The sequence below is a fragment of the Falco rusticolus genome, chromosome 6 (genome assembly GCF_015220075.1).
Source record: "Falco rusticolus isolate bFalRus1 chromosome 6, bFalRus1.pri, whole genome shotgun sequence".
NCBI lineage: Eukaryota > Metazoa > Chordata > Aves > Falconiformes > Falconidae > Falco > Falco rusticolus.
In genome coordinates, this window is record NC_051192.1 from 5243339 (window position 1) to 5270413 (window position 27075).

Here is a 27075-nt window from a genome sequence, read left to right on the forward strand (position 1 = left end):
TGTCACTGAGTTTGGGGTGGGGTTTTTGGGTTTGAGGTTTTTTGTTGTTTTTTGAGGGACTGAGGGGCTGGTTTTTTTTTTTTCCCCGGGGAGATCTCTAGGTACAGAAATGCAAGACAAAATATAGTGTGCCAACAGTTACTCTTTGAAATAAAAACATTAATTAAAATGTAGGTAAATAATAGTGTAACGTGGAAAATTCACTGATAAATATATAGACATATAATGAAGACAATACTTAATATGCATACAAGGTAGGCTTTCTGATAAATAACTGTGTGTAAGGGTTCTTAAATTTAGTGTATCTGCTGGAGAATTTGATCAGACAAGATGAAATGGCTTTGGGACCAAATCCTAAATAAAAATAGAGGAAATATGGAGTACATTCTTGCTCAGTGACAGCAGCAGAGCTGCCATGCTAATGTGTATGTACCTGAAATGAAGCCTGCGTAGTCAACTTTTTTTCTGGCATTTTTAAAACTTTTTGAATACTCTGCTTAGTAACTAACTTGTCAGCCTTTTAAAGGAGCTTGCTTTGGATGTGATTTTGTATTTAAAAGCCAACTGAAAAGTAATTATATCATGTGGAGTTATATCATCTCTCAATTTGGGTTAGAACAGACATTTGCACTTGAAATAAATAGTTGGTAGCTGTAACAAGCTCTTATCTGTAATGAGAACTAGCTACTAGAGGGGAATGGAACACTACTTCCAGTGGTTTTCACAGCTGTACGCTGCCAGAAGAACGTAAACTTTGGACCCCTAAGTTCAGCTCTTCTTGGGAAATGTACTTTCTGACCTTGCCAATCACTTTTCTTTCCCCTTCTGCTGAATCCCACGTTCCCGTTCCTTCTGTGTTCATACTCTCCTCCTTTGGTTGCCATGCTGCTATTCATTTGCACGTACACCTTCCACATCGGGCCCACTTCTTTCTCTTTCTCTTCTCAGACCGTCGCGAATCCCAGCTCATTTCTATGACTGTTTTGAATTTCTCTCAACTCCTAAACTTCCTACCCAGCCACTTGCCCACTTTTGCCATCTTGTGCTTTTTATCTCCTGCTGCCCCATTGCCCTACTCGGAGTTCTGCAATGCATTTGTCCCAACCTGAATTACTCCACGTGGACTGCTTCTTTCATCTCTATGCTACCTGGCCATCATTAAAGGTAGTATCTGGAATGCAAGAAGAGCCTCTCTGCTCTCATTCAGTTGCCTGGCACTGTTGCAGAAAACTGATTGTCGGAAGGAGGAATTGCAGGAAAAGACCTGGTCAGTCCCTGCGCCAGGGGGGAGAAAATGTGCTGCGTAACAAGCCTTTGGAGAACTGGGCTGCCGGGCTCAACAAGTCCTGGTGTGAAGTGATATATACATATATATGTATATATGCACACACACAAAGACAACCCCCCCCCCCCCCTTTTTTTTTCTTTTTTTTTTTTCTATTAATCCCATTTGGGTGGCTCTTTCTACAGCCACCTCTGACATCAGGTGAGCCCCCTGCAAAGCTCCAAGTCGAATGTCAAAGCTCGGTTACTAGAGCCCTTCGACAGAAGGTTTGCTGTAATGTTTTTATACAATGGCATGACAACGTAGCTTCCTCTAATTCCCTGGGAAATCACCGACTTCAGGGAACTTGTTTCAACTTGTGTTCAACTTCAGCTGAACTGGAGGGAGGGCTGCCCCTGGGTGCCATGGGGGTGGGCTCAGGCCGCTGCCGTTACTGCTGCGGAGGGAGGTGGTGGCAGCCACGCTCCTCCCTGCTCTTCCCTGCTTTGAATATGGTGACGCTGCTGCCCTTTGACACTCTCGGATTTTCTTCCAGAACTTGTTGGTTGTTACACTGTGAAGATTGTTCAGCCTCTCTACTTTCCTCCTTGACATACTCTTCTCTGAAAAGCCCAAGGTAATTAAAGGAATCGACTTGCATTATGAGGAAGAGTTTCGAAACACAGATAAGAGACTTATAAATTAAGTGTATGTAAACTAGATGTGAATATTCACTTTATTTGACGAAAATGTAATACGTAAACCTATACAGAGCTCAAAGAGCTTTAAAATGTGAATGTCTTTAAGAGGGTGTGTAAAGCATATACATATTTGTAATTATATATTTATTTCCCACTTTGGAATGAAGTTGCCTGAATTTTGTTAAATCAGAGTTTTAAAATTGTTTACCAGGTATAGTTTTGGAAATTTTTTTCTAACATTGATTGTACAAAGCAGTTGGATAGCGGGTACTTCTTGGTTGCCCAGGCTTGTTGGTCTGCCAAAATAATGCGTAAGCTACAACAGTTGGTGTAGGTAACGGCACACAAGGGAGGAGGGTGTCCAGCATCTTGTTTAGCACCCTGGATGCCTGCAGTCCAGGTGACCAGAGAACGATGTATACAGTAGATGTCACTGGGGGTTTTTCTTTATGCAAGTGTAAGTATAGAGTTTGTACTCTAGGTGTTTGATGTCTGGCAAGACTCAAGGTATGTGGTGGCAGAGCTGTTACTTCCTTTTCTCAGTGGGTTCGCTTAATGTAAGAAGGCTGTAAGAGTGTGAAGTTAAAAGAAATAATAAATCAGGCTAATTGGTTAGGAAGGAGAGGGCTTGAAATGCTTGTGTATACTTGCTGAATGTGCTTAGTAATGAAGTACCGTTTCGCATGGTTATTTAAACGCTTTGCCCCTGGTGGAACTGTGTTTCTGTTCAGAAGTGGGGTTTTGTTGCCTGAGCTCCCAAACCTGCTTCTTGTGATTTTTTTTTTTTTTTCAGTAAAATTTTTTTGTCCCGCTATTCTTATTCTTCCACTGCAAATACTTGTTTAGTTGTAAAATGTGACTAAAGTCTCTTTCACATTCAAATAACTGAATTTTCTATTGTCTGTCTAAATGCTCCGTTCTCTTCCTTTCCTGTTACTCTCACGATCCTGTACTCCTTCAAAGTCAAAGTTATCAATGTCCTGCTTTCCTGGAATCTGCCCCTGGTTGTCAGGGAGTTTCTCAAATCATGACGGCCCTTCTTAGCTAGATCAAGTTGAGAACGGTGAAAACAGAACAAGGCCTACAGATCCTGAAGGGGTATTATATTGCTGATTATAACTGTTCTCTTAGTTGTTTATAAAGGTGATGTATTTCTACTGGAACTCTATGGCTAGCGAATGACTCATCAATAAAGTGAAACTGCAGAGATTCTTTTTCCTACCCCTACCCAATGTGTATTTTTTGCGAGGGTATTGTTATATTGGTCATATACTGAAATCCATATGATCTGTAGATTCTCCTTTCTCCTATGTACCGGAATATTTTTGGTCTCTTCGCTGTATCAAGTGGGCAGTTACAAATGTGGAAGCTGGGCACCTGATTTAATTTGGAAATTGCATTTTGAAGCAAATATGGTTTAAGTGTGGCCAGCTCCCACTGAAACGGTATGTGAGAGCTGGGATTCACACCTGGAAAAGACCTTTCATCTGTCCATCTATACTTGAAATAAAAGGTACTTATGGTTGCAGCACCTGTGTCCAAAGTTGTAAAGTGCACTAATTCTGATTTTTGAGAGACTTGACCTGTGTGTCCAAGGGGTTCAGAGACCATCATGTAGGTAGAAATCAGAATTTGAGAGGATTTCTAGAACATTTTGATACTGAATTCATACTTCTAGGCAGGAGGAGTCTTTCAGGAGAAGCCACTTAGAAGTGAATGCGGACCATTTGACAGCATCCATCTCCAGACGGGATGTTGTGACGGTGGAAGCCCTGGAACACGTGCATGAGTGAGCTCAGCTGGGAGCTTCTGGTGACTCGGTTTGGTTATGGCTATGGAACCGACCTGTTCTGTTGCAAGTAAACAGGGAAGTAAGGATAGCACCAGTGGTTACTCTGATGTGTATCCTGTCTCTGATAGCAGCCAGCATTTGATGCTAGGGAAGAGTATAAAGAACAGGGAAAGGTGTTAAGTCCTTCTGCAGTTCTTCACAGGTGACTTTCCTCTTTAGCTGCCTGAACAGCTTTGTATAATCACCAGCATTGGTTCACCACCTCTTGCCTTCTTTTACTAGTCATTTATGACTGTACATATGTACATATGACTGGACTCAAGGGTAGATCACTGCAGGTCTCCCCTGATGTCTTTTTTTCTGCCTGTTTTCTGACCTTGCTTTATTTTATGTATTTGTAATGCGAGGATCCTTCCTTTTCTCTTGTGGAAGTTTAGGTTTTTGAAGTTAAGGATATTGGTCAGCGTTGTTTGGAAACCTGCACAGTCTATGTCAGTTGGATTCTTTTCTGATCTAAGTGCTTATTAACTCTTCAAAAAGAATCCTCAGATTTCTGAGGTGTAATTCCTTTTTACAGAGGCTGTTGTGACAGTCTTTCCATACTTAGTTTGTCTGCCCACTAATTCTCTTCTTGAGAATAGTTTATACTAATTTGCTCAATTCAGGTGTCAAGTTTTTTGGTTTGCGGTTTTCCTGGACCTCTTTTGGAGCTCAAATTAGAATTTCCTTAAGACATATTACAGTTGGAAGGGTGCAGAGGAAGTGGGAATTGCTCAGGAAAATCCGCCTGGATGGCACTTCTTGAATTATCAACACGTGCAAACAAATGCAGAGGTGGGACCATCCTTTCACAGCAGCCAAAGGTTTGAAAGGATAGTCAAGGCACCAAACAGTATTTTCTTTGAAGGAGAGCTGTTACCTCTAACACTGCTTAAATCATTTGTCTTCTGGGAGGAAGAGACTTGATAAGGCCCTTGATCTGGTTTCCTGTATTAACATATAAACCTGAAGAAGTTTATAGCTGTGCTTCTCTGGCACAGCCAGTCGGGTGAAAAACCTCCACAATGTGATCAAACTTGTAAATCTGTAGTAATCAAAATCCTTTTCCAGTCAGAGTGGTCTGAGGAGGAGACCTTGAGTGTACGCATATGGGCTGCTGTAAAAAGGTCAGAAGTTATCAGAAAGAAGCAGTGATGATCAGTAATGGACCATTATGGAATTTGCTTGTCAAGACATGTAAGATGTTCTCACCTGATCTCAAAACCTTGCAATAGTCCAGGATGCTGAAACACATCTTTGGACAATCTTCTTTCCCCAGTACTTTTCCTTTTTTTTTTTTCTTCTTCTTTTTTTTTTTTTTTTTCCTCCTTGTCATATCCAAAGCTTTTAGCAAAAGGTAGGGAATGTGTTTCAGTTGTGAACCCAAAATCTGAGGGGATTATTCTGCTCATCCGTACAGCATGCATTGTGTCAAGCATACTCTCTTTGCAGTTGTTTTTTTAAGATTCATGAAGTAGACAACTTTACGTTGAAAGAAAATGTAGCACATTGACTTGTAGTGTTCCAGAAATTTGTTCTACATAGTCTCTTAAGTTTGTGGGCTTGAATGAGTTTGGGGATTTGTTTTAGAGGCAGTTCTTAAAATTGTTGAAAGTACAGTAGCTCTGCACTTGCACAAAGTGAGTAAAAGGAGACTGAAATATCAGAACAGGGCTTGAAATAAAATTGCAAGGTGACACTGGCTGGAGAACTGGGGAAGAAAGGGAGTTTGAGAAAATGTATTTTATTTCTCACTTTCTGAAAGAGTGAATCCAGATGAAGTTGCCTAAGTAAGGTGGATTACTTAATTTATATTCCACAAAGCAAACTGCTGCTCTGCTCTGCTCAACATACAAATATTTATCACAATAGATATCCCAAAATGTGTAAATAATAATAATAATCTGGTTTGTTTATTTGTTTTTTTTATTTTTTAAAAAATAAAATGTACTGTAACTGTGTGAGAGTTTGTTAAACCTGCGTGGCCTCTCTGCATTTCAGACATCTGCTGATGTTTTGCTGGTCGGCATCCTTTTGAAATTGTTTCGTGTTTCAACTATTGCTGCGTAAGCACTGAGCACAATGATTTTGTCTGTCGGCGGTTGTGGAGGCTGCAGCCGTGTGTTGAGAGCATTGTGGGTGAGGTCCATATGTAAAGGTATTTCCCCTATGACCGCTGTGATGCTGCATGGATATGGAGAGGGAAGATAAAAGAAAGAAATCAAAATGAGCAGTTGATTTTATCATTTCTCGTAATAGGTTTCACTTAATATAGGGCTATTCTTGATGCCGGGCAGCAATCATGTGGTCAATAAGATAAATTAATAGTGCAATCCTGGTCTAACACAGAAGCTGCAAAACTTTGAGCATTTACTTCTCTGAAAATCGTGGGGAATTCATCCCAAGACAAGAGCACCGAGGAACCAAAGTGATTCCCTCAAGCTGTGGAGGAAGCTTTGAATTTCTGCTTCTGGGAGTTTGTCTTTCAGTGCCATCGGTGGGTGATTCACCAGCCGGCTGCGAGCCTGGAGGCGCGTGTTGCTGTGGAAGGGCTGTCAGGCATGTGCCTTACAGCAGTGCTGAAAGCATGGCTGAAGACTTGGAATCCTCGGGGTCACAAATTGGGGCAGGGTTTATTGATTTTTATTTTATTTTTCATGAAGTTATTCCCGTTCTTTACAAGGTTGCTAAATTCATCAGAAAAAGGGTTATTTATCCATGGTCACACAAGGCCTTCTTGATCACTGCAGAAAGTTATAATTCTTATATGGGGTAGCAAATGCCCGAGTTTCACGTAATGGAAATCTGATGTTTTGGCCCGAAGCCACTATTGATGTCAACGATGGTGCAACTTGAGTTGCAGTGCTGTGAGATCTGAGGTTGCTTGTACAACAAACACTGTCTTAAGAAGTGTTTTGCTGAGCACTTCCTTAGGAGGGGAGATTTCCCCAAGACCTCAACAGTCTTGCAAATGTGGAAGAGTGAACAACACAAGTTGGGAACGTGTCCTATCAAAGCTAGAGACTTCAGGGAGGAGCTCACCGATGTGAGACGTGCGTGCTGTGTGTTGTGGACGTTTGAGGCAGAAGTGCTGGGGGCTTGACTTAACAGCTGGGAGGAAGATTGGGGAATATTTTCAGTAAGGTTTGTGTAAGCGTTGCGTAGGGTTGTATCTTTGAAATGCCCTTTCTGGCCAGGAGTTAGGGTGAACACTTTGAGATATGAGGAAAATGAAAGGATTATAACAAAGGTAATGGCTTGAAAAAAAAAAAAATACAAGATGAGCTTTATGAAATTCTTTCCTTAAAAACATACAGCTCTAGAACCAAGTTCTCATTTCAGTATTTTTAATGTAGCTTTAAACAGACTCTATATATTTATAAATATCCCACAGGATTTTGTTTTACCAATTACGTAACTGTTACTCCATACCGGTTCTCCCTCTTGCTCACAGTAACATTCAGAATGAATGAATTAACTCTAGGTAAAATAAAGTAAAAAAGCAACCTCCCCCGCAAGATCATATGCCAAAAATATATCACTGAAAGTTTTTTCCTTAATGTAGCAGTACAAGGAATAGTTTGCAAGTTCAAAAATGTATTAGCAGCCTTCCTTAGCGGGAGATTCAGCCTTGGTTTCAGCACAGCTTTTCTCTTTACTCTCTCTTTAGTTTGTGGTTTTATCTGACAAGTTGATGACCAACTACATTTTTTCATTTTTTTTTTAACTGTAATGTCTAAAATTGAAGTGCCTTCTACAAGTTAGTATATACACTACAATTTTTCTTCATCTCATCTCATGGAATTCTGTGTGGGAATTATGCAGTAACGCAGGTTGTCCCTAAGCCTTCTTGAAAAGAACAGAGTAATTGCTCATGCAAAATTTAGTTGTCTTCAGTCTTTATCAACCTGGAAAACAAGGTAGCCTTTCCTTTTGGGGTTAATGAAAGATGCTGGTGTGTAAGAATGCAGAGTATTTAAACTGCAATTTTCAGTGAAAAGAACCGAAGATTACATTGCCAGTTACAAGGGAAGGTGGTAAAACGGTTTCTTTAATGAGAAAATGCACTCAGCTAATAGTTTTCAGTAAATATTTGCAAAGAAGTTGGCTTGCATTTTAGAGCTCATCAAACAAAGTAAGATTTTGCTGTTTACATAAAAAGTAATAGTTAGAAAAAAAAAAAGTTAACATTTCATGTAGGTAGCAGGTAGTTACGTCTCCACCTCCAAAAGTAGAAATGATGTGCAGGAATGGAAAGGAAGTTACTGCTTCCTCATAACTACTGATAGTGATGGAATATATCACCATTGCCGTCTTAAAAGTTCTCTTGTAAGTGTCAAAAAAACAGACTTTCAAGGTGTTTATAATAAATCTGGGCAAACACCATTTTTGAGCACTTTTTGGCCTGCTGCGCTATTTCTCATGGTTTGCGATGAAAAATGGAAGTTTAAAGTCGGTGATACAGGGCTTGTTTGATTGGGGACTTGAAGGGAAGCTGGAGAATCAAACATTATAGAGCCGGTACACCAGAGTTAGAGGGAATATATGCCAAACTGGACAGATTCTGTATTCCACTATTAGCTTTTGGTGATCTTGGTAATTGAATTTCGGATATGTATGTTTCTTTGATCGATTTTTATAAAATACCAGTAGTTTAGTCTTCATCCCTACCTGTCCACTAGGAGGTTGAATTTCATTGGTGATACAGGGAATGAAAGCAAGACTGGAAAGGAAACCGAAGCAAGACATGCGGAATATCTCTCTTTCTGCCCTAAATAAAACGCGCTGACAATTGTACATGAAACGCTCTTTGCCCAGTGTGACACTTAAAGGAAAGGGCTGTGTTGTTGCTGTGTTCCTTGGTCTCTTAAGCTCACAAAAGTAGCCCAGACAGTTTGCTGACCTCAGATAGACCTTTAAGTCTCTGACTTGTCAGACAAGAGGGACAGCACTCTTAATTGGCATTCAGATCACAGGCAGCCACTGGGCTCAGCGCATAGCCAAGTGCTGCTTTAGGATTTAGACAAAGCCACTCTGGCAAAACATCACAGTTGTCAGGGTAGCTGGCGGTTTCCTAAAGAACTGTTACATAATGGAGAGACTGAGAAAAGCTTTAGGATGCAAATTTTTTTTAAAGTAAAAATTAAAAAAAAAATAAAAAAAGGGAGAAAAAAAAAAAGTGGCTGTAATTTGTGAAAAGAAACTTTCCCCCCTTCTCGCCCCTCCCCGGATGATCTCATTCATTGTTTCCTCCTTCTGTTTAACTTCTCAGGGTCATAAATGTAGTTTGCTGTTTAAAACTGTAGTGATGTCACTCCAAAGGTATTTTGTGGAAGAGGGAAAGAGAATTATCTGAAAGTATTTGGGAATCAACACTTAGAGATGTATTAGCTTTACTCCGGGTCAGCTATTTGCATTTCTTCTTCTTTGTGCTTAGTGTAATGTAAACTGGGAATTCAGCTATAGAGTGAATGTTTACATTTGAAACATCCCGCGGAACAGAAGCGAACGTTGTGTTTATTGCTACAGCTGCCTCCTCGAGTGAAATCGTGATCTAAAGTCTCGCTGGTCCCCGGCCAGATTTACAACCTGCCCCCATGTGCTGATCCCCCCTGCACAATGCGAGGGTTTGACGCTTCCTGGTACTGTTCCTCCCCTGCAGTACCAGTGTGACATCACCCCGGGCACCGCTCCGAAAGTCGCCGACAGCCCCTGCCCGCCCTGGGAACAGGGTAGAAGAGGAGCAACTGCTTTGCACCGCTCTGGGGTTGTGCAAGTGAGCACCACAAAGGCTACTTGGAGAAAGGGCTTGTGGAGCTGCGCTCGGAGTGGCGTGGGGGGCTCTCATCTCCATCACAATGCACCAGCTCTGCCCTTGGCTGTTTTGGCATAAGCAAATTTCATTTAGTCAGCTGAGTTCTAAACGCTTTAGCTATAATATGGCCCCGTGTAACAAACTGCTTTTGAAAGCGTACCACTTTTAAATATTTGTACAAGTATTGCTGTCTCACCCCTTTTAAATACTGTTCCAACCACTAGACGTTGCTTATTTATTAAACAACAAACCAGCAAAGTACTTTCAGGCAATCTGCTGAAGAAGGATTTCAGAGAGTATCTATGTTTTTAATAAACATATGATCAGGTTTGTTTTGGGGTTGGTGGTTTGCCCCCACTGCCCCCCGGGGAATTAGGAGGAATGAAGTATGGAGGCAGCCAGAGAACACAACTTACTGCACTCTTCCTACAAAAATGTGCTCTCTTTCCAGAGGCTTGGTCCGTGAGGAAGGATGCTGTTCTGCCAAAACCTCGTTGTTAGCTGTTTGAGGGGTCCTTACAGAAACACTTCAACGTTACCAACTTAATTTCTTACCTGGAAAACCAGGACAATAAGTGACCTTTTCTAGCTGGTCTTGTGCAAGTTATTAAAAGGAGATAATGAAGGTAAGTTTGGGAAATCTGAACCGTTGGTAACACCGTAACAGTATTGGTAGTTATGCCCAAACGTGTTGGCAGTAGTCATGACCCAAACCTCCTAGAGCTATGAGTCCTTGCCAAAGCAGCCTGTCACTAATCCTGGTCCTCCCGTTGTATTTCGTTTGGTCTGTTGCTAGAGCAGCCCTGCCTGGTGGGCAGGGTCCTGCCTCGGTCCGGGTGGCCAGGGCTGTAGCAAGAGTCACAGCTTTAGGTAGTTGCTCCTGTGTAGGCTTCAGTGCTCTGGAGCATTTGATTTGAAGACTGCATTGTCCATGCCAGGTTGGTTCTGAGGGCCTTTTTAATTGCTCCTGCTACCTTTGTTCACTGCCAGTCGTTTCTGACACTGAGGTGGTGTCTAAGTGGTGCCATTAGCTGCGCCTCGTCACTCGCTCTGTCACCCAGTCTGTTGGCTGCAGCTCCCTCGTTGCTCTGCATCTCCTCATATAGCAGCCCGAGGAGTTCATTTTTGCAGGAGACCGTCACGTACACAACCTGTATGGAGTCTTTGCCACAAAATGGGGACTTCTGGCAATTTCTGAAAAGAGAATTTCCTTTCCATACCAGCAATTAAACTTTCACCTCATTAAAACCTTTGGCTAAAGTTTGGTCACCAAAGCTTACAGGCTACACCTGTGGGCTGGGTTACTTCGTTTGGAGAATGTTGAACACAGTTGGATTGCTTGTGCTTTCTTCAGCATATTAATGAGTACTGTAGTTTCTCTGGCACTGCAAATTAGTCCTCCTTGACAGGACTTCAAAATAATAAGAGAAATATATGCAAGGGCTGCGTGGGTGCCAGGCTTTGGCTCATACTAGTCACCTTATCATTCCTGGTGGATGCTAGCTAACAAATTACTCTTTGGAGTCCTGAAAGGGCAGGCTGGCTGTCCCCTCCTTGCTTACCTGAGCTTTTGGAAGGAGCAGCTGGTCTATCCTAAAGACCCTCTGGATCCAGCAGTCAGATCTGATGCGTGTGTAACCACCATGTAGTGTTTTGTAGGAAGTATTTAGCCTTAAGTAACAATAGTCTGGTATGAGACTTGCTAGGAATGTTAGCTAAGAACGTTAGCTTGATACAAAAATTTCTTTTTCATCTGCCCAACTCTGTTTTTAGGAAAATCTCACCTTTCATCAGAGCACATAAAAAAAAAAAAAAAAAAAAAAAGAAAAATATGGATACAGCATTCATGGAAAAGGGTTTTTTAAGAGAAGAGCATAATGAAACACAGTAAATCAGAGGTAACCGCAATGCTATAAAGCTCAGAATGTTCTCATGGTAAAATTATGTTTCTTTCTTCTCTGGAACCTGTGGCTGACTAGTATCATTTTTTTGTTTATTTGTTTGATGCATTTAAGACTTGCAATTTCAAAGCATTTCTTTAGAATGTTTTCATAGCGGTCTCATACGCATGCTTAAATATACACCCTGTAATAAAGTGAATGTAAACATACGCATGTGTTTTTCAGGATGCTGCTAGTTTGTAAAGCTTTAATACTTTTATAAAATAACCCATATTTCTTTGCAAATGCTGATAGTGATCTCTGCTACATGCTCTTCTTTTACTGTCTTGCATCTTTTACTTGAAACACAGAATCAGTACATGCTTGTGTGTGTAAATGAGATACCAAGTTCTAAACTCCTCCTGATGTTGGAATTCAATACAGTATTTCTCCTAATTAGTAGCCTTTGAGTCTCACAAAGAATTTTAAGTAAACAAACAGAGAGCGGATGTGTCTGCATGTAACTTTATGTGTGGTGATTATATGAATGAGTAGTAAACACCCTTATAGTTGTAGTTTCTGTTTAGCATATAGCTGACTTATTTGACAGTAAAATAACTGAACCATGTTTGTGTATCTACTTGAAGCTCTTTAAGCATTTCCCAGCTGTTTGTTGCCCCCTTCCCACCTCTTCACATGGTGACAGCAGAAGTTACCATTCCCATCAGAAATTCTGTAACAAATTTCTAACTCTTGGTCTAGTTTACTACAAAATCAGAAGGGTTAGCTGAAACCATTGCATATCTGCTCACGTGCCGAGACAGAGATGATGATATACTTCGCTAAACTGGTGCCTGGCTCTTTCTAGAAGGGGGAAGAAGGGGCTACAAGCTGAGACCTCTGCATGGGCATTCCAGCTTCATCTTCTGCTGTAAGCAGTGTTCATTTAGGTGAGCAGTGGTGGTTCGGGGAATTAAACTGACGTAAGAAATTACCCTATACCAAAAAAATAAAAATGATAAATTTAGCTCTTTGTATTACTTTACTGCAGGTCAAATGAATGGTAGTGTTGATGCGATGCAGCGTTTGCATTTTTTCAGTGGTTGGGTGCTACTGTATTGTGAAATTTGATTTGGGATTATGGTGTGAGAGCTAGGAATACAAATCTCAGATGACTAACAGAAGACAATGTTCTCTAATTTACAGCTGTTAGCGCACATTAAAAGCTTAAGATAACTCTGAATCTGGTATTTCTTCATATATGAATATACAAGCTGTAGATATAGTCTCTTTTTTTTATTATTATTACTTGCCAGATTTTTCTGTTTGTCCAGAAAGAAACAGCAGGGAAAAAGAAATGTCCATGTCATCGTGGGGACTGGTTGTACAATTGAAACTGCTGGGTTCACTACATATATCTTTGCCATAAGAGCTAACAGAGAAAATGAGAGCAACTATTGTTTTGTCATCCTCTGTGCTTCCCAAAGGATGGTGTCTCTCTGGAAGAAGCCCCAAAATTAGCTTTGCCTGGAGTTTTCTAGATGTACAATGCTCCCTGCATTTCTGTGGGAGGTCTTGTAATACTACAACTTTTTATTAATCTTTTTGGTCATTCTTTTGGTCTCTTGGGGAATAACTGCTATGAATACAATGTGTATTGCTTGGCTGGCCCAACAGAACTGACGCTTTCGTATCATTTCCAGCTGAGCAGAAGTTGGTGGGAAGAAAGTAGTGGCTGTTGTTAAAAATGTACAGAGCTCTGTAAATCACCCGGTGTGGACGTCTATAAAAATAGAACTCTTCTGTTACAGATGAAAAAAGCATTAGGGGGACCTCAGGTACATTTTGATGGTGGAGGCTGTCAAATTAACCTGTCAACAGTAGGATGTCTAGTAGACTTGGAAAAGTGCTGTAGCATAGGTTTTCCTCTGCTGATCACAGATTTCCTTGCCTGTTTCACCCAGAGTGAAAGAGCCTCTTTCTTTCCGTCGCCTGTAGCCTGTCCTCCTTCTACTACTGTGTATTTGTCATCTTTAGCCCTTCCTTCCAGCTGCATTCTTACTCCCTGGGCTTTGCTTGTTAAGCTTTTCATTTGTGAAAAAAAGTCTTCTCTCAGCAGGTGCTGAATATGGAATTATTCAGTTCAGTGGTTAAAATCTGGCAAATCATAAGGTGGGAGATTAGGATTTTAGCTATCTCTAGGTGGCACTGCCAAGGTTGTGAAATTAGCACGTTAGGGTTTGACTTGGGAGGAAAGGCCACTGGACTTGTTCATTGTTCGTGTTGAACTCGCCTACAGAAATGCTGTGGTGGAGTGTTTCAAACTGCTGAAAACCAAGAGCTGGGTAGATGCCACGAAAGGCTGAGTGAAAACAGAAAGACACTTGAATACATCGTTCTAATAAGAATAAAAAATAATGCGGAGGTGCTTTATACGTACTTTGTATTCATTGAACAGAAGGAAGCGTGTGCATGCTGACCAAACAATTGCTTAAAGCGTTTACTTGGAGCGTATTAGAACGAGTAGCTGTCTGCAAGCAAGACTTTTCACCACCTATTGTCTGATAAAACTAGAAGTAAAGTTCTTGTTATTAAAAATAAATCTTGTTAGTTCCTAGGGACATTTCTGTAAAAAAGGGAAATCCTGCGCATTGAAGGCTTACTATTTTTATGGTGCTGTTTTGGCAGTTGTCCTTGTTTTCGTATTCACTATGAGTGTTAGATGAGTGACCTTACATTCATAGGGCTCTTATTTAATGCAGACATCATCTTATAACTTGTGGCACTTTAATGCCGATACGAACTTAACGGTGCATGCAGAGGTGAGAGGATAGTAAACTTTAAGCAGGAGGCTAAAACCGCAGCTTTGCTTGGGGTTACATATTGCAGGCAGCACAATGCTGAACAGGTACAAGGAAAAAAAAGCCCAAAGTGTAGGAAGACAGCTAATTATAGTAATTGCAGCTGGTTTCAAAGTACTTCTAACAGTTTGTGCATAATGCTTACTTGAAAGCATCAAATGGGCGCTAGTTGTGAAATAGAACACCTGTTTGTTGTTGAGCATGTGTTTATGCAGATGATTTTTGTTGTCAAAGCACCTTGATGTAGAGTAGTCCTGTTTACATTTACATTCTCCCCAAAGGATTAACAGTGTTCTCTCAATAAATTTGCAGTCTATTCTCCTCTCAAAGGCTGCTGTTTGGAGGGTGGTGTGAACGAGGCAACAAGTGCTTGCTAATCACTTGAATATACATAATTAGCGACAGTCTGGTGCACTGGAGTCTTTGTACAACCATAACAATACTGATTGGCAGCAGCAGATAACAATAGTCGTGGCAAGGTGCTATTTGTTGAATATTTGAAGGTGTTTTTCTTTTATATTTGCAGTAGGCATTTTGAGTTAATTATGCCATTATTCTGGAACACTCTTACTATGTTGTGTTAATGTCAGAGTTAAAGATCAGTCATGTGGCCTCTTTTACACAAAGGAACAAGACCTTTAGTAAATCCTTTGCTGCTTTTGAGACTAAGCTGGATTATTTTTTTTCTTCCTTCATAATTTTATGAGACTAAGGTGAATTCCTCCGTCCCCCCCCCTTCCTATTGTTATATAACCTAAGTCAAACTGTAAGGGATGTTTAAAAATGTGAGAGATGAATCTGTGTGATGATAACTCTTCTTGCATTCTGCAGTGATCATTTTTACAACTGGCTCTTATTGGACAGGTTCAGTACTTTAGAAAACAAACACAAAATCGTTGATGATAAAATCTCTGGATAACATAGACTGTAATGTAATAAATACGTCAGAAAATCTCTTTGATGGCTTTTCGTGTTTTTTATGTTCAACCAAAGTGTGTTTTAATATGGAAAATGCTTAACATCAATTTAACTTAAGGGAAGATACTGGAACAAGTAAACTATTTATGAAGGTCTAGAAAATGAGATGACTCACTGTGGATTTGGCAGCGTTAAAATGTATCAAACTTCAAATTTCCTTCTATTGACAAGGTAGCAATCTTTGTGTACACAGAGAAGCTTCGGATGTCGTGTCTTGGGTTCAGTCAGGCTTCTGATATTCTGCGAACAACATTTTCATAAGGAAACAAGATGAAACAACTGTGAGGTTTGTTTCTAAGAGCAAAACTGTTAGAAAACTGTGCTGAGTAATTATTAAAGGTTTTAACAAAATGGAAGTGAATTTGGAGTAGAATCTTGTTAGGCTGTTTACTGACTTCTGCCTAGGCAGTACTTCCAGTGATGAGGTGAGTGATGGAGAAGAGAATGGTTATTCATGGTTTGAGGTGTCTCCACAATGGAAGGGGCTGCAGGTGTGCTGGAGGATGGGATTAGCATTTAGAATGGTGTTGGTAGTGTGGAGATTTGGCGTGTGAGGAGCTGGAAGCTGTTCAGGGGGAGCGAGGTCGACCTGCGTTCTAGAATGATCTGCTTTACGAAGAGGTGAATGGATAACGAGTGGCTGGGTAAGTACACTCCAGAAGAAATTGCAGCGGGTACCATGGATCACAAACTGGGTATTAATTATATCTCAGTGCTGTGAAGAGGGCAAACACAGGCATGCATAAACAGTAATAGAGATGCCTCTTTCTGCTCCGTTGAGCAACACGTTGTTAGCTGGACGACTGCCTCCAGTTCCGGGTGCTGCAGTTCCACGATGCTAAGTACCCAGCAGTGAGAGTGCTCTAGCGATACGGGGAGCGTAACCTGTGAGTATAGGTTGGATGAGTTGCAACTGTTAAGGCTAAATAAGAAAAGACAAGTGATAATATAACCTGTTCTTCGTGCATACAGCAGATAGGAGAAGAAATTATGGTTTTAAATTGTTGCAAGGCTGTTGGCTTACAAGCCAGGAAAACTTCTTTCAAGTAAATGTAACATTAGGAATAGCCTACTGAGTCGCAGCAGTGGCCCATCTAGCCCGGTATTCTATCTGCAGCGATGGCAGAGGAGATGCTATTCAGGGAGAGCTTGCAAGCTTGGCCATTTTCTTGCCTTTTATTCCCCTTGCACTTACCCAGTGTCCAGAACTGTCGTATTAATAAATTAGGTGGCATATCTCTGTGTGATCCTTCTACTATCTATTTGTGGACCTGTTTCTCCAAGTGCCTGAACTATTGTGTATTTGTGTTGTGTATTTGGTGAACAGCAGTACTGCACTTACTGAGTGCCTTTATGGTTTTGTAAACCTCATCCTTCTCCTCTCCAAACTAAAGAGTTCCCATCTTTTCATCCTGTCTTAGAAGAGGTGGTTGCTCCGTCCACTGCATCATGTTGGTTGCCCTTCTGTCTACTTGCTCATAATTCCGCTATGTTCTTCCTGAGGTATGGATGGAGACAAGACTGCACAGGGTAATGAAGATGTGGGCACAGAAGTATCAGAAAAATCATGTCCTTTCTCTTGTTCTCAGTGTCCTTTCTGACATGGCCAACATTTTGTCAGTTTTTTTGCTGTTGTACATGAACTTATGATTTCATAGAGGTGTCAGTGGTGAATCCAGGACTCAACTAAACTATAATTTGTGGTTCTAAGGTAAACATTGTGAGGGATAGTTTAGGTTATTTTTTTCCTAGATACATTACTTCACATTTATGTCTGTGATGTTCATTCGTCATCGCTGCCCACTCAATTTGGTTAGATCCTTCTCTTTTTCCATGCCATACTCATGGCATTTGATTGTCCACTACAGTGTAGTATCATCTGTAAGATTTCTTGGATTACTCTACTGTCCAGGTCATTGATGAAGATGTCATATAGAAATGATGCCAGCATGGATCCCTGAGGGACCTCCTGACTCTTTCTTATGCTGAAAAGTGACCATTAAGCCTTATGTTTTGTTTCCTCTCCCTTACCCACCTTTCAGACTGTATTTCTCCAATCCTGTGGCAACTTAATTCCTTTAATTGTATTCGGGGAGGAACCTTGACAAACACATTTTGCTTACTGGATGCCCTTTGCCCTCATGTTTCTTGCCCCCTTGTGGAACTCCATCAGGTGAGCGAGACAGGCTTCCCCTGCATAGCAGCGGTGATGGCACCTTCCCAACAGACCCATGTCACCTCACGTGCTCTGTGGTCTTACTGTAGACTCTGGCGACTTACCAGTAGCAGAAGTCAGACTCGCAGGTAGTTTCTGGGGTCCTTTCTAGAGTCTCGTTGTTTGTTTGAAGTTGTGTTGGCAACCCACCAGTCTTCTGGGCGCGTGGCCATTTGTAGGGATGGGTTGTACCTCACCGATTTCACACTTCAGTTCCTTCAGCACTCCTGGCTGACTGTCATCCAGTCTTGGTGACTTATTGACATCGAATAATTCCTGCACGTTTACATGAAATCATCTAGCTTTCAGTTGTCTACTCCTGGGAATGGTCTGGGTTTGGGTAGCTTGCCAGTGTGTTTAGCAATAAAGGCCAGGGCAAATAATTCGTAGTGCTTCTCTGCTGTGGCCTTATCCTTGAGTTCCCTTATCCTCGAGTTCCCTTATCTCCATTTTTCTTTCTGGGCTTTTGTTACCGAGCAGTAAATCCCACTGATTTCTTGTCTGACTTCCTGGTTTCGCTGATGAGCATCATTTGCAAGAAGCTCTTCAAATTCTTTTCTAGTTCTCTTAATTTTATGTTTACATTGCCTGGACATGTTTTATCATCTTTCCCTTTCTTCCTCATTTGGGCAATCTTTTCATTCTTAATAGTGACCTTTTCCCTGTAATCACCTTTTAACTTTTCCTTTAAACCATCCAGGTGGATTTTGGCATGGAGGAGGGTGAGGAAGGGAGAACTATGTTACTTTCCTTTTGAATTGTGGCCATTGTTTTTTCCTAGCCTTATAGTATTTTCAGTAGTCTTCTGCCCATTTGTAAGGTCTTTTGAGCTGATCCTCCCCCGCCCCCCCTTTTTTTAAACTCTTACCTATATTTTTCTGTTGATGTTGAATATTTGCATATCAGATTTAATTGAGCAGCTTTCTTCTACTCCAGTGCTAAACTCCTGAAGCATTCAGATAGATTCCTGGGAGATGGAGAAATCTTCCACTAGAGAAGCAGTATATTTTAAATAGTAAGTTAATAGTAGTTAAAAGTAATAATAATAGTAGTTTCCATCCTGTTTGTGGATCCAGGGGGATCTGTGGACTGCCTTGGAAGAGTCTACAAAAGGTTACTGAAAAATCCCGGCCAACTTGTCCAGGGCATAGGATGCAGCGCTTCTCTGGGTGTTTAGTACTTCATGTTTCTGCTGGAAAATGTTAGGGTTCTGTGAGCTGAAAAATTTTGAAACTTGTTGTGCTAAATAAAATCTTTAGGTTCTGTAATGCTTAGAATTCTTGAGAGCTCCTAGGCAAGTTCTGTAGAAAATGGTTTTCTTGCAGCCTCTCAAGATGCATAGTAAGAATACAGAGAAGTAAATTTGTGTAGAGAGATGGGAATTATGAGTTCCATTCCAGTTTCTCTTTTAATATTTAATATTAAAATGAATATTTACATCCTGGAGAAATAGTGGAGAAGAAAAATGATAGTGCTTTTAGCACTGGAGAGAATGACTTTAGAAGATGAGATTCTGAGAACCTGTGTGGCTACTGAGGGGTATGGGATTGCCTTGCCAGGAGAAAGAACCTTAATGGGGAAACGTAAAAAGCTCTTTAATGCAGCAGCGTAAGGAGTAGTGGAGCTCTGTGACTGAGTTTTGAATCCAGAGGATTCAGAACTAAGATAAAGATTGAAAAATACTAAGGAGAGCATCTTGCTACTCTCAAAAAAAGACAGAGTTTTGGAAGATAAGCACTAAAAAAAACCATTTATTTATTTATTTATTTATGTTTTGCCACTGTAACGGTGGGAAGTTCTGTGACCTCCTTGAAGAGTTCATCCTGAAATGATGAGATGTTCCTTTTTGTCTTAAAATATATGATACCATGAATAAAAATCACACAATGTCCTATATAGATTTGCACAATAGATACTCAGATTAGCAGTGAAATGTAAACTTGATAATTTGTCTGAGGCTTGCTCAGAGTGTTATTCAAACGAAAGAGTGAAAATCCAGTTGCTCTTTGCTGAGGACCCCGCTGACGTGTCGTTTGAGAAGCACTGTATCTATATTAAAAGATAAAATTACTGTAGTTCCTATTGTGTTTCATAGTCTTTCTTAGCTGGGTACTGCAGTTGCCACCACTTTGGCACTTTCATCCTCAGTGTCACGGACAGTTAGAGCTCTCTTACTGCCTGTGGAGTGTCCACATGCTTCCTTTGCTGTGTATGTTTTTCTCATTATACTTGGTTAAGCCCATTAGTCCTTTAAACTTTTTGATGTGAAGGTACTGATTCGTGGTAATCAAGTAATTTCTTAATATTGTTTTGACATGCTAAGTAAATGGAGTTGTTTCAAGACACCGTCAAGGCACTTTCTTTAGTGCCTGGAGGGTTGCTGGGTCAAGAATATAAATGTTGTATTTGTGGTGGCACAAATACAGACTTGGAGAGTGAGGGAGCTGAAAGTACTGTGTAAGTCACTGGTAATTTTCCTCCTTAAGCGAAGGCAGGCGTGTTGTCATTGCTGCAATTTCACCTAAGGAGCAAATGTGCGTGAAGGATGCGACGGGGCAGCGTGACCATCCTTCTACAAACGAGGAGCTGTGTGTTGTCTGCTTGGCGCTTGTACAGTCAACAATAGATACACGTACAGCCCTCCCACTTGGTACTCGCAGAGCCAGATCCTTTAAACAGATGCCCAGTGTGTCGGGGAGAAGGGGGAGTTTGGAAAACAGTAGCGAGAGGATGTTTTTATACCTCATCAGATCTAATGGTGTGCTGCTAATGAAGGAGGAGATTCAGCTAGACCCTGCCTGGAATATAGCCCCCCTAGCCACCTTGTGATGGATTTAGCAAGACTACGACTTGTCAGCTGATGGGGTCACGCATCTGATCTTGCAGGAGACTGTCCTATTCCTGCCCTTCTCTATCCCCCACCTCTCCCATCTATTTATTTATTTATTTTTCTATTCATTCATTTATTTATTATTTATCCCTATTGGACTAGTGAGCTGCAGAAGTGGCAGATGAGACAAGGAAGACCACTGGACTGCAGGACTGGAAGGAGCAGGAGGCAGGGTTTCTCCTCAGCTGGCTCAGCTGGGGTGTTATGAAAAATTGCACCTGGAGTTCTCTGAGGGGTTTTGTTAGAAACAGCGGAGTCTGAAAACAGACTTATTTTGGGAGAAGGAGAAACCTGTAGAGGGCTAGAGTGTTTCTGTAGCTACTGATCATTTCTCCCTTGACCTCACCTTATTCTGCCCCATAGGGAGATAAAAAAGTACATTAGAGAGTGGTCAGACCTCCGGGAAATGTTCCTCCCCTTCATCATCTCGGATTGTCTGAAGAGGGGTTGCTGTCTGTAACCAGTAATCACGTCACTGAAGTTCAGTCCTTCCCTCGCAAACGGTGATCTGGTGTTACGAGACCAAGCTGAAACTAAAGAGTCCTGGTAAAAGAATTAACAGAATTAAACTGTAGACATCCAGAGGAAAAGCTTTTGTTCAAACCCTTTTGGCTGTGCTGCTGATGCTTGCTGCTCTTATGGGTGCACTCAGTAAACAACATTATGGAAGGCTCTTAGAGGAGGCGAAAAATTTCTGTCCCTTCTCCCTGATGGGGAACTCGGATTCCCTGGGGAATGTCAGCATGGAAAAATGCATCAGCGGCATAACGGGCACTCATCTGCAGCACGACCCCCAGAAGACAAAGCAGCGTTTTACCTCTCGGGATTAACAAACATGTGTCAGCCTTAGTACTGCTGTTTGGTAGTCAGGTGATAGACTGCCCATATGTCCTCGTACCTCATTCTGGCATGAGATCTTTTTCTTTTTTTTTTTCTTTTTTCTTTTTTCTTTTCCTTTTCCTCTTTGGAGTTTGAAATAAAAGGATAGCTTTATTCCATTGTCATTTCTTCCAGTTTTTATGTCACAGATAGACAATTTTAAAGGATGTTTTAAGAAGTTCTGTACCCGAGTTTATTTTTCTTACTCTAAGTTTTTATTGGAAAGGCTTCTTTGTTTGGTTATCTGTGCTGGAGACACACAGAAATGTTTCAGAACGCAGATGACTTTCATCAAATGAAACTTAAGTATATAAACAGTTATGCTATAAATGCTCTAAATAGGAAGATGCATGTTTAAGAGTTCTTCAGGCACCTACACAGCGCCAGTCCCTTCCTGTAGCACAGCATGGTCCTTTTGGCGGTGCCAAACTGCACAGGGGAAGAAAAGAGGGAAGGAAAAGGTTTTTTTCAGCCACTTACAACTTGACCAAGTGTCCCCATCTCTGTCTCTGGGATTTGGACCAGTGATGGGAGGAGGGTTTCTTGACATAAGAAGAATAATTGTTTAGTTGTTAGTGTTTTGCAGTGGGGAGAAATCGAAGATAATCTGTGGCTTCAGAGTATCAGGAAGATGAAAGATTTAATTTAAAAAAACCTGCAAGCCTGGAGAAATTGTGTTTTCTGTCTTGGAGTACTTTAGGACTGGCATTTTAGTACTCTGAGGCAGTAATTTGTAGTTCACTTTAAGCAAATCAGAAAATGGGAGTGTTACATCAGTGTTACGCAAACATCATTATTAAAAGCTGATGGAAGCATAACCTACGGATTTCCCTTCACTCTTACATGTGTTTCTATATCCATTGCAGATCAGGCCCTTATATTTCAGTTATTTAGATTTTTACCTGATTTATGATTTTTAACGAGAGTTGCAACTGTGATTCTTAAGGAATTCTGTAATTCATTAAAATAAAAACAAAAGACACAACTACCTCTTCACAAACGTTTTGATTAAAATGGACATTTCTGAACCTTCTACAGACAATACCCGCTCAGATGTGACAGCATTTGTGACATCACCAGTACAGACTTTCACAAGGATTTTGAAGTCAGTGTTGTAAGTCAGTTTCCATTTTGTTTTTATTAATTAGAAAATTGTGCTGTTTACTTTCTAGAGGAAAAACCATCCACTAAAACCGTATCAAATTTGTTTAGTTCAAAAATAATGCAAATAGATACTTTTTTAAAATTATGGTTTCATTATTGGTGGCTATTATTTTGGTGTCACAAATGTTAAATATTTGTTGCCAGTTAATTACTGTGTGTATAATCAGAAAATCAGAAAGGCCAGATGTAGGAGGAGATTATCAGTGTTTTCTCTTGTATGAAATTTAACTTCTGCATTGAATAAAATAATTGAAGGGTTTGCTGAAATCTATTTAAGGTCATCCTATAAGTTACTAGACTGCCTTTTGCATCAAACTATTTTGGAGGCTAAGCCATTAAAAACTTTTCAGAAATTCAGATGAGGGAAAAAAAACCCCATACTCAATGCAGAGAAACCACAAAATGTGTGCCTGGTCGTGGAAAAATGGTAGCAAACCTCATCCTGAGATTGCCTAGGTAAATCTGTATGTCTTATCCAGGTCAGTCATCTTTCAGTTCCATCTTGTGGCTGAAATTTTGGGGTTCATAATTTATAGCTTTGTTCTAGAAGTTTCTAATGTGACTGAAAATGAGGCAGAAATTTTGTGCTAGTAAAATTGCAGTTGAGGATTTTGCATTTCTTCTTATCAGTCAAGCTTTCTCTTAATTCAGAGGACTGGAAAAACTTGAAGCAAAAGAATTTTTAACACCTCACTTGAATGTTTATTGCAATTGTAATATAATAAAATCATGCAAGATAAAATACTGTCAAATATGTATATTAAAATTTAACTGTGTTTTGATTCTTATGTGAGTGTTAGGAGCAGTTTTACTCATTTTAAGGCAGTGAAATATTTTAGAAATACTTTGAATCCTGAGGTTAAAAACTTGAGAGATTTTTTTTTTTTTGGCATCTATTACTTTAATTATAGCCTGCTAATTTAAGAGAATACTGGCCAAATTGTTCTGATCTTCTTGGCACTGTTTCTAGTATTGGAATATCACATGGTTAATTCAAAATATCAATTTATAGTGGGACCTCCATGTTGCTAAGATTTTGTTAATATCGTTAAATTGTAATAACTACTTCACAAATACCTGTCAAAGGGTTGTATTTCTATTTTTTCAAATTTTTTCAACTCCCAAATTTTAAGTGATTTTTCAATTATTTGCCAGAGTACAGAGATTTGTACATGTTCCTTGTAGTTTACCTAATTTTTAATCTGTAATTTCTGGGTACGTGTGTAAAGAAAATGTCAGAACATGTTTTGACACATATGTCGGAATAGACTTTGCTGGTATACATGTGAAATTGCATTAGGGAAATTCTTGGTTTAATACTGTGGCAGAACTATTGTGGCATTGTTGCTTAGGGATGCAGTTGGTTTTCAAAATTTGTTTCACTTCAACCTGATTTTCTAGCTGAACTGGAAAACCAGAGTTGCAGTCCCAAGGTGGACCAGCACTCCGATGAATCAGTAGTTAATCTTGCAAATAAGTTCATGCTGATGCCCCTTATCCCTTGCATCCTTCTTGCCCCCAGCTAGTTCCCTGCCCCTCCTTTGTGCCGATACTAGCGGCACGGTGAGCTGTAACTGTTTTGATCTGGTCAAAACCTATTTTCTTGGGTTTTGAATTCAATCGTTTTGATGTGTGAGTGCCAGGCTGATGTAGCGGAGCAGGACATGGGATGCCCCGCACACTTCCTTCACAAGTGTTCCTTGTATTTCCAATATTCCCGACTGCACTGTGCTGGTAGTAGATTATATTTAAGGTGAACCAAGGTGGCCAAGGGCTGGGACATGAATTCACCGTCAATACTCTCAGGTTAGTATGAGATTTGTGCTAAGACAGAATTGCGTGGCAATTAAAGGAGGAGCCTGCCTATGCGGAATGTTTATTCCCATTTCCTGAATATAAGATTCTGATTTATTTAAGAAAAAGTGCTCACACGAATCTGGAGATGCTCCACAGCATTCAGGGTGCTGGTAGGTGTTGGGTGCTGAATTGGTGGGAGCGCGGCTGGCATTGCCATGGTGCAAACTGCTGGTTACGTGGTGACATTACAGAATCCACCTAGAGTTGGAGATGCTGAATGCTTGAAAATCTGGTTCTGAACTCTTCTGATAATGTGTTCCTGTGAGATGACTGATATTCTGCTGTTGGCCATTTGTGGTGTTAAATCCTTTTGTCATAGTCCTTCCTTTGAAACTGAAACCTAATCCAGGCTTTCTGTTCTCACTCTGCTTCTCTCCAACTGTTTGTTTCCGGTTTTTTTCCTTTTTTTTTTTTTTTTTTTTAATTGGTGTGTGTTTTGTCTCTGAAGCCCTTTGGTTCTCTAGTAGGTTTTGGTTTTTTTTTTCTTTTAATATAGTTAGCAAAACGGTATTTTATTTGTTTATCATGGAATAACAATATTTTCAGTGTTCCTACAATTGTGTAACTTTACACATGATAATATTTTTCTTTCTTTCTTCTCAGTACTACATACTTAAGCAAATACTTCATTAATTATTCTTGAGTGGTTAATTTTAAACTAAACACAGTATATTGAGTATTTCAGGTTATTCCTGTAACTGTTTATTAATTCAAGTAATTCTTCACTGTATTTCATCTCGTGTTGCTCAGCTCACAGGTGTAGCTTTGCCAGTCTGAAATTCTTCACATTCTTAATAAACTTCAGGAGTTTTACCGTCTTGCTGTATATTCAGTAGTGATCCCAGATCACTCTTGTTTATATTCACTAAAAAGTTCCTACCAGAGAACTGTAGAGAATCACAGATGGAAATTTGACTGTGTAACCCTATTTTATCTCTTCCTTTTACCCCGTTTCCCATTTCTGTTCTGTTCCACCACACAGCTTTTTTCATCCACACAACTACTGTTTCCTTAAACTTATTAAAAGCTTTATAAAGGTTGAAATAAATTGTGTCAGTCAGTGTTGATCCATTTTATTTTCTTGACATTCTTAAAGAAATCCCATATGTATGATGGGCATGATTTTCCTCCTCAAAGGCAGTCCTGCCTTGTTTATCTTATGTCAGTTTGTGTTATTTAAGTGTACGAATAAAAGCAGAATTACAGACAGTTTTCTCTGGTTACCATCCAGCAAAATGACTCAAAATTTCCAATATATTTTTTTTCATTTTAATATTTCTGGGTTCTTCTTCAGGGTGGTGGGCTGTAATTCTCCGTTTGTAATCCTTCAGTTGAACTGTCACTATTGAAGCGTAGCTGGTTTTTGCCAGTCGTTCTCACCTTACTTATAATTTCTTAGTAATTGTGAATGTATTCTGGTTCTGGGACCCCTTAGTACCCAGCACTCTGCTCCAGCACCTCCTTTTTGATCCAGAGACACTGGAAGTGTTTGTCTCTTACCTGAAGCAGATTTCTGTTGTCTCCGGAGGTGATGATGGATACAAAGAAACCGTTCTGATTCTTTGCAAATACCATTATGCTCAGTTGCAGACTGTAATTTTTCACCAAATTTTCATCTTTTATTTTGCTTGAGCTTTTTATTTCCCTTGCTTGGAAGCTGACTACATCTTACTTTCTGTAAGCAGTACTTCCAAGATGTATTAATTTTGCCGTTTAACTCAGTGTTTCCTTTCAAAGAAGCCCACCCTTTCCCAGCTCCACCCAACGGGTTCCTTATCTTCTGTGACTCCAGGACAGTTTGGGGGCCTGAACAGGATGAAAAGCTGGAAGTGTGTGGTAAAGAGCAAGCAGAGACCCTGAGAGCTGGATGGGGTGCTTTCCAAGTTTTGAAGGTCCTTATGAATGAAGTGTTTGGATTGCCAACAAAAATACTGCAAAATAGGAGCCAGGAAGAAAATGGGGGTGGCGGTGGGGGAGTGGATTTTTGAAGTCTTTGTCTCCCTCCGGTGCCCCGTGCTGAAGTTCAGTTTCACCTTTAAGTTTATGGGGCAATTCCTTTCCCAAGTACGGTGGAACTGAAATATTTTGTGGTTACTGTTAAATGGTTCTTGAATTAATTCCTCTATACTGCGCGGATGAAAAGGAAAATAACTCCCGCTCACGCGTTTTAGAGCCAACGGTATCAAGGAGTATTAGTGTCAATAAATTATTTCTCTGAACTTTATTATGTGTGATGCTTAGCCAGTTTGAGAGAAATAAAAAAAATCCTTGAAGTGGACACTATTTAAATTTGGGGGCATGGGATTTTCTGCAATTAACTAGATTGCTATGGTAGGCCAATATATTAAGCTCAGGCAGTTTTGCTGCTAATTACACACAACTTCTCTGGAGTATCGGATATTCAGATCCATTTTATGAATATGGTAGAGAGAATAACAACTGTAAAACAAAGCACTGTGCATGTAAGTGACTGTTAGCGTGTATTTCAGAAGGGATAAATGCTCACCATATGGTACAATTACTGTGTCCAAGTTTTCAAATTAGCTTCTCTCATCCTCCTTATTACTGTCTTTAAAAAGAGAGGAAAAAAACCCAACATGATTTATCTACTCTGCAGCAGAACTCTTGACGCAAAACAGCAGCCCAGTTCTGTCCAGTTTTTTTTTCCTAGCATAATAGAGGCTGTCGGACTTTTTTATACTAATTACTGTGTGAGCCTCAGATGAACCCCCTTCAATTC

General features: G+C 40.3%; 1 protein-coding gene across 3 annotated transcripts in view; it reads left to right on the forward strand.

Annotated features, from left to right (window-relative positions):
• The window catches only part of AKT3 (AKT serine/threonine kinase 3), a 161951-nt gene that overhangs the window by 47973 nt on the left and 86903 nt on the right, over positions 1-27075 (forward strand). The window contains exon 3 of one of the 3 annotated variants that reach the window (XM_037393014.1): positions 22353-22428. The exons of 1 other annotated variant lie outside the window; for it this stretch is intronic. The gene's annotated coding sequence lies outside the window, so the exon portion shown is untranslated. Of the gene's footprint in view, positions 1-20876; positions 20882-22352; positions 22429-27075 lie in introns of those variants that run through there. One more of the 3 variants, XM_037393015.1, reaches the window with a different exon arrangement.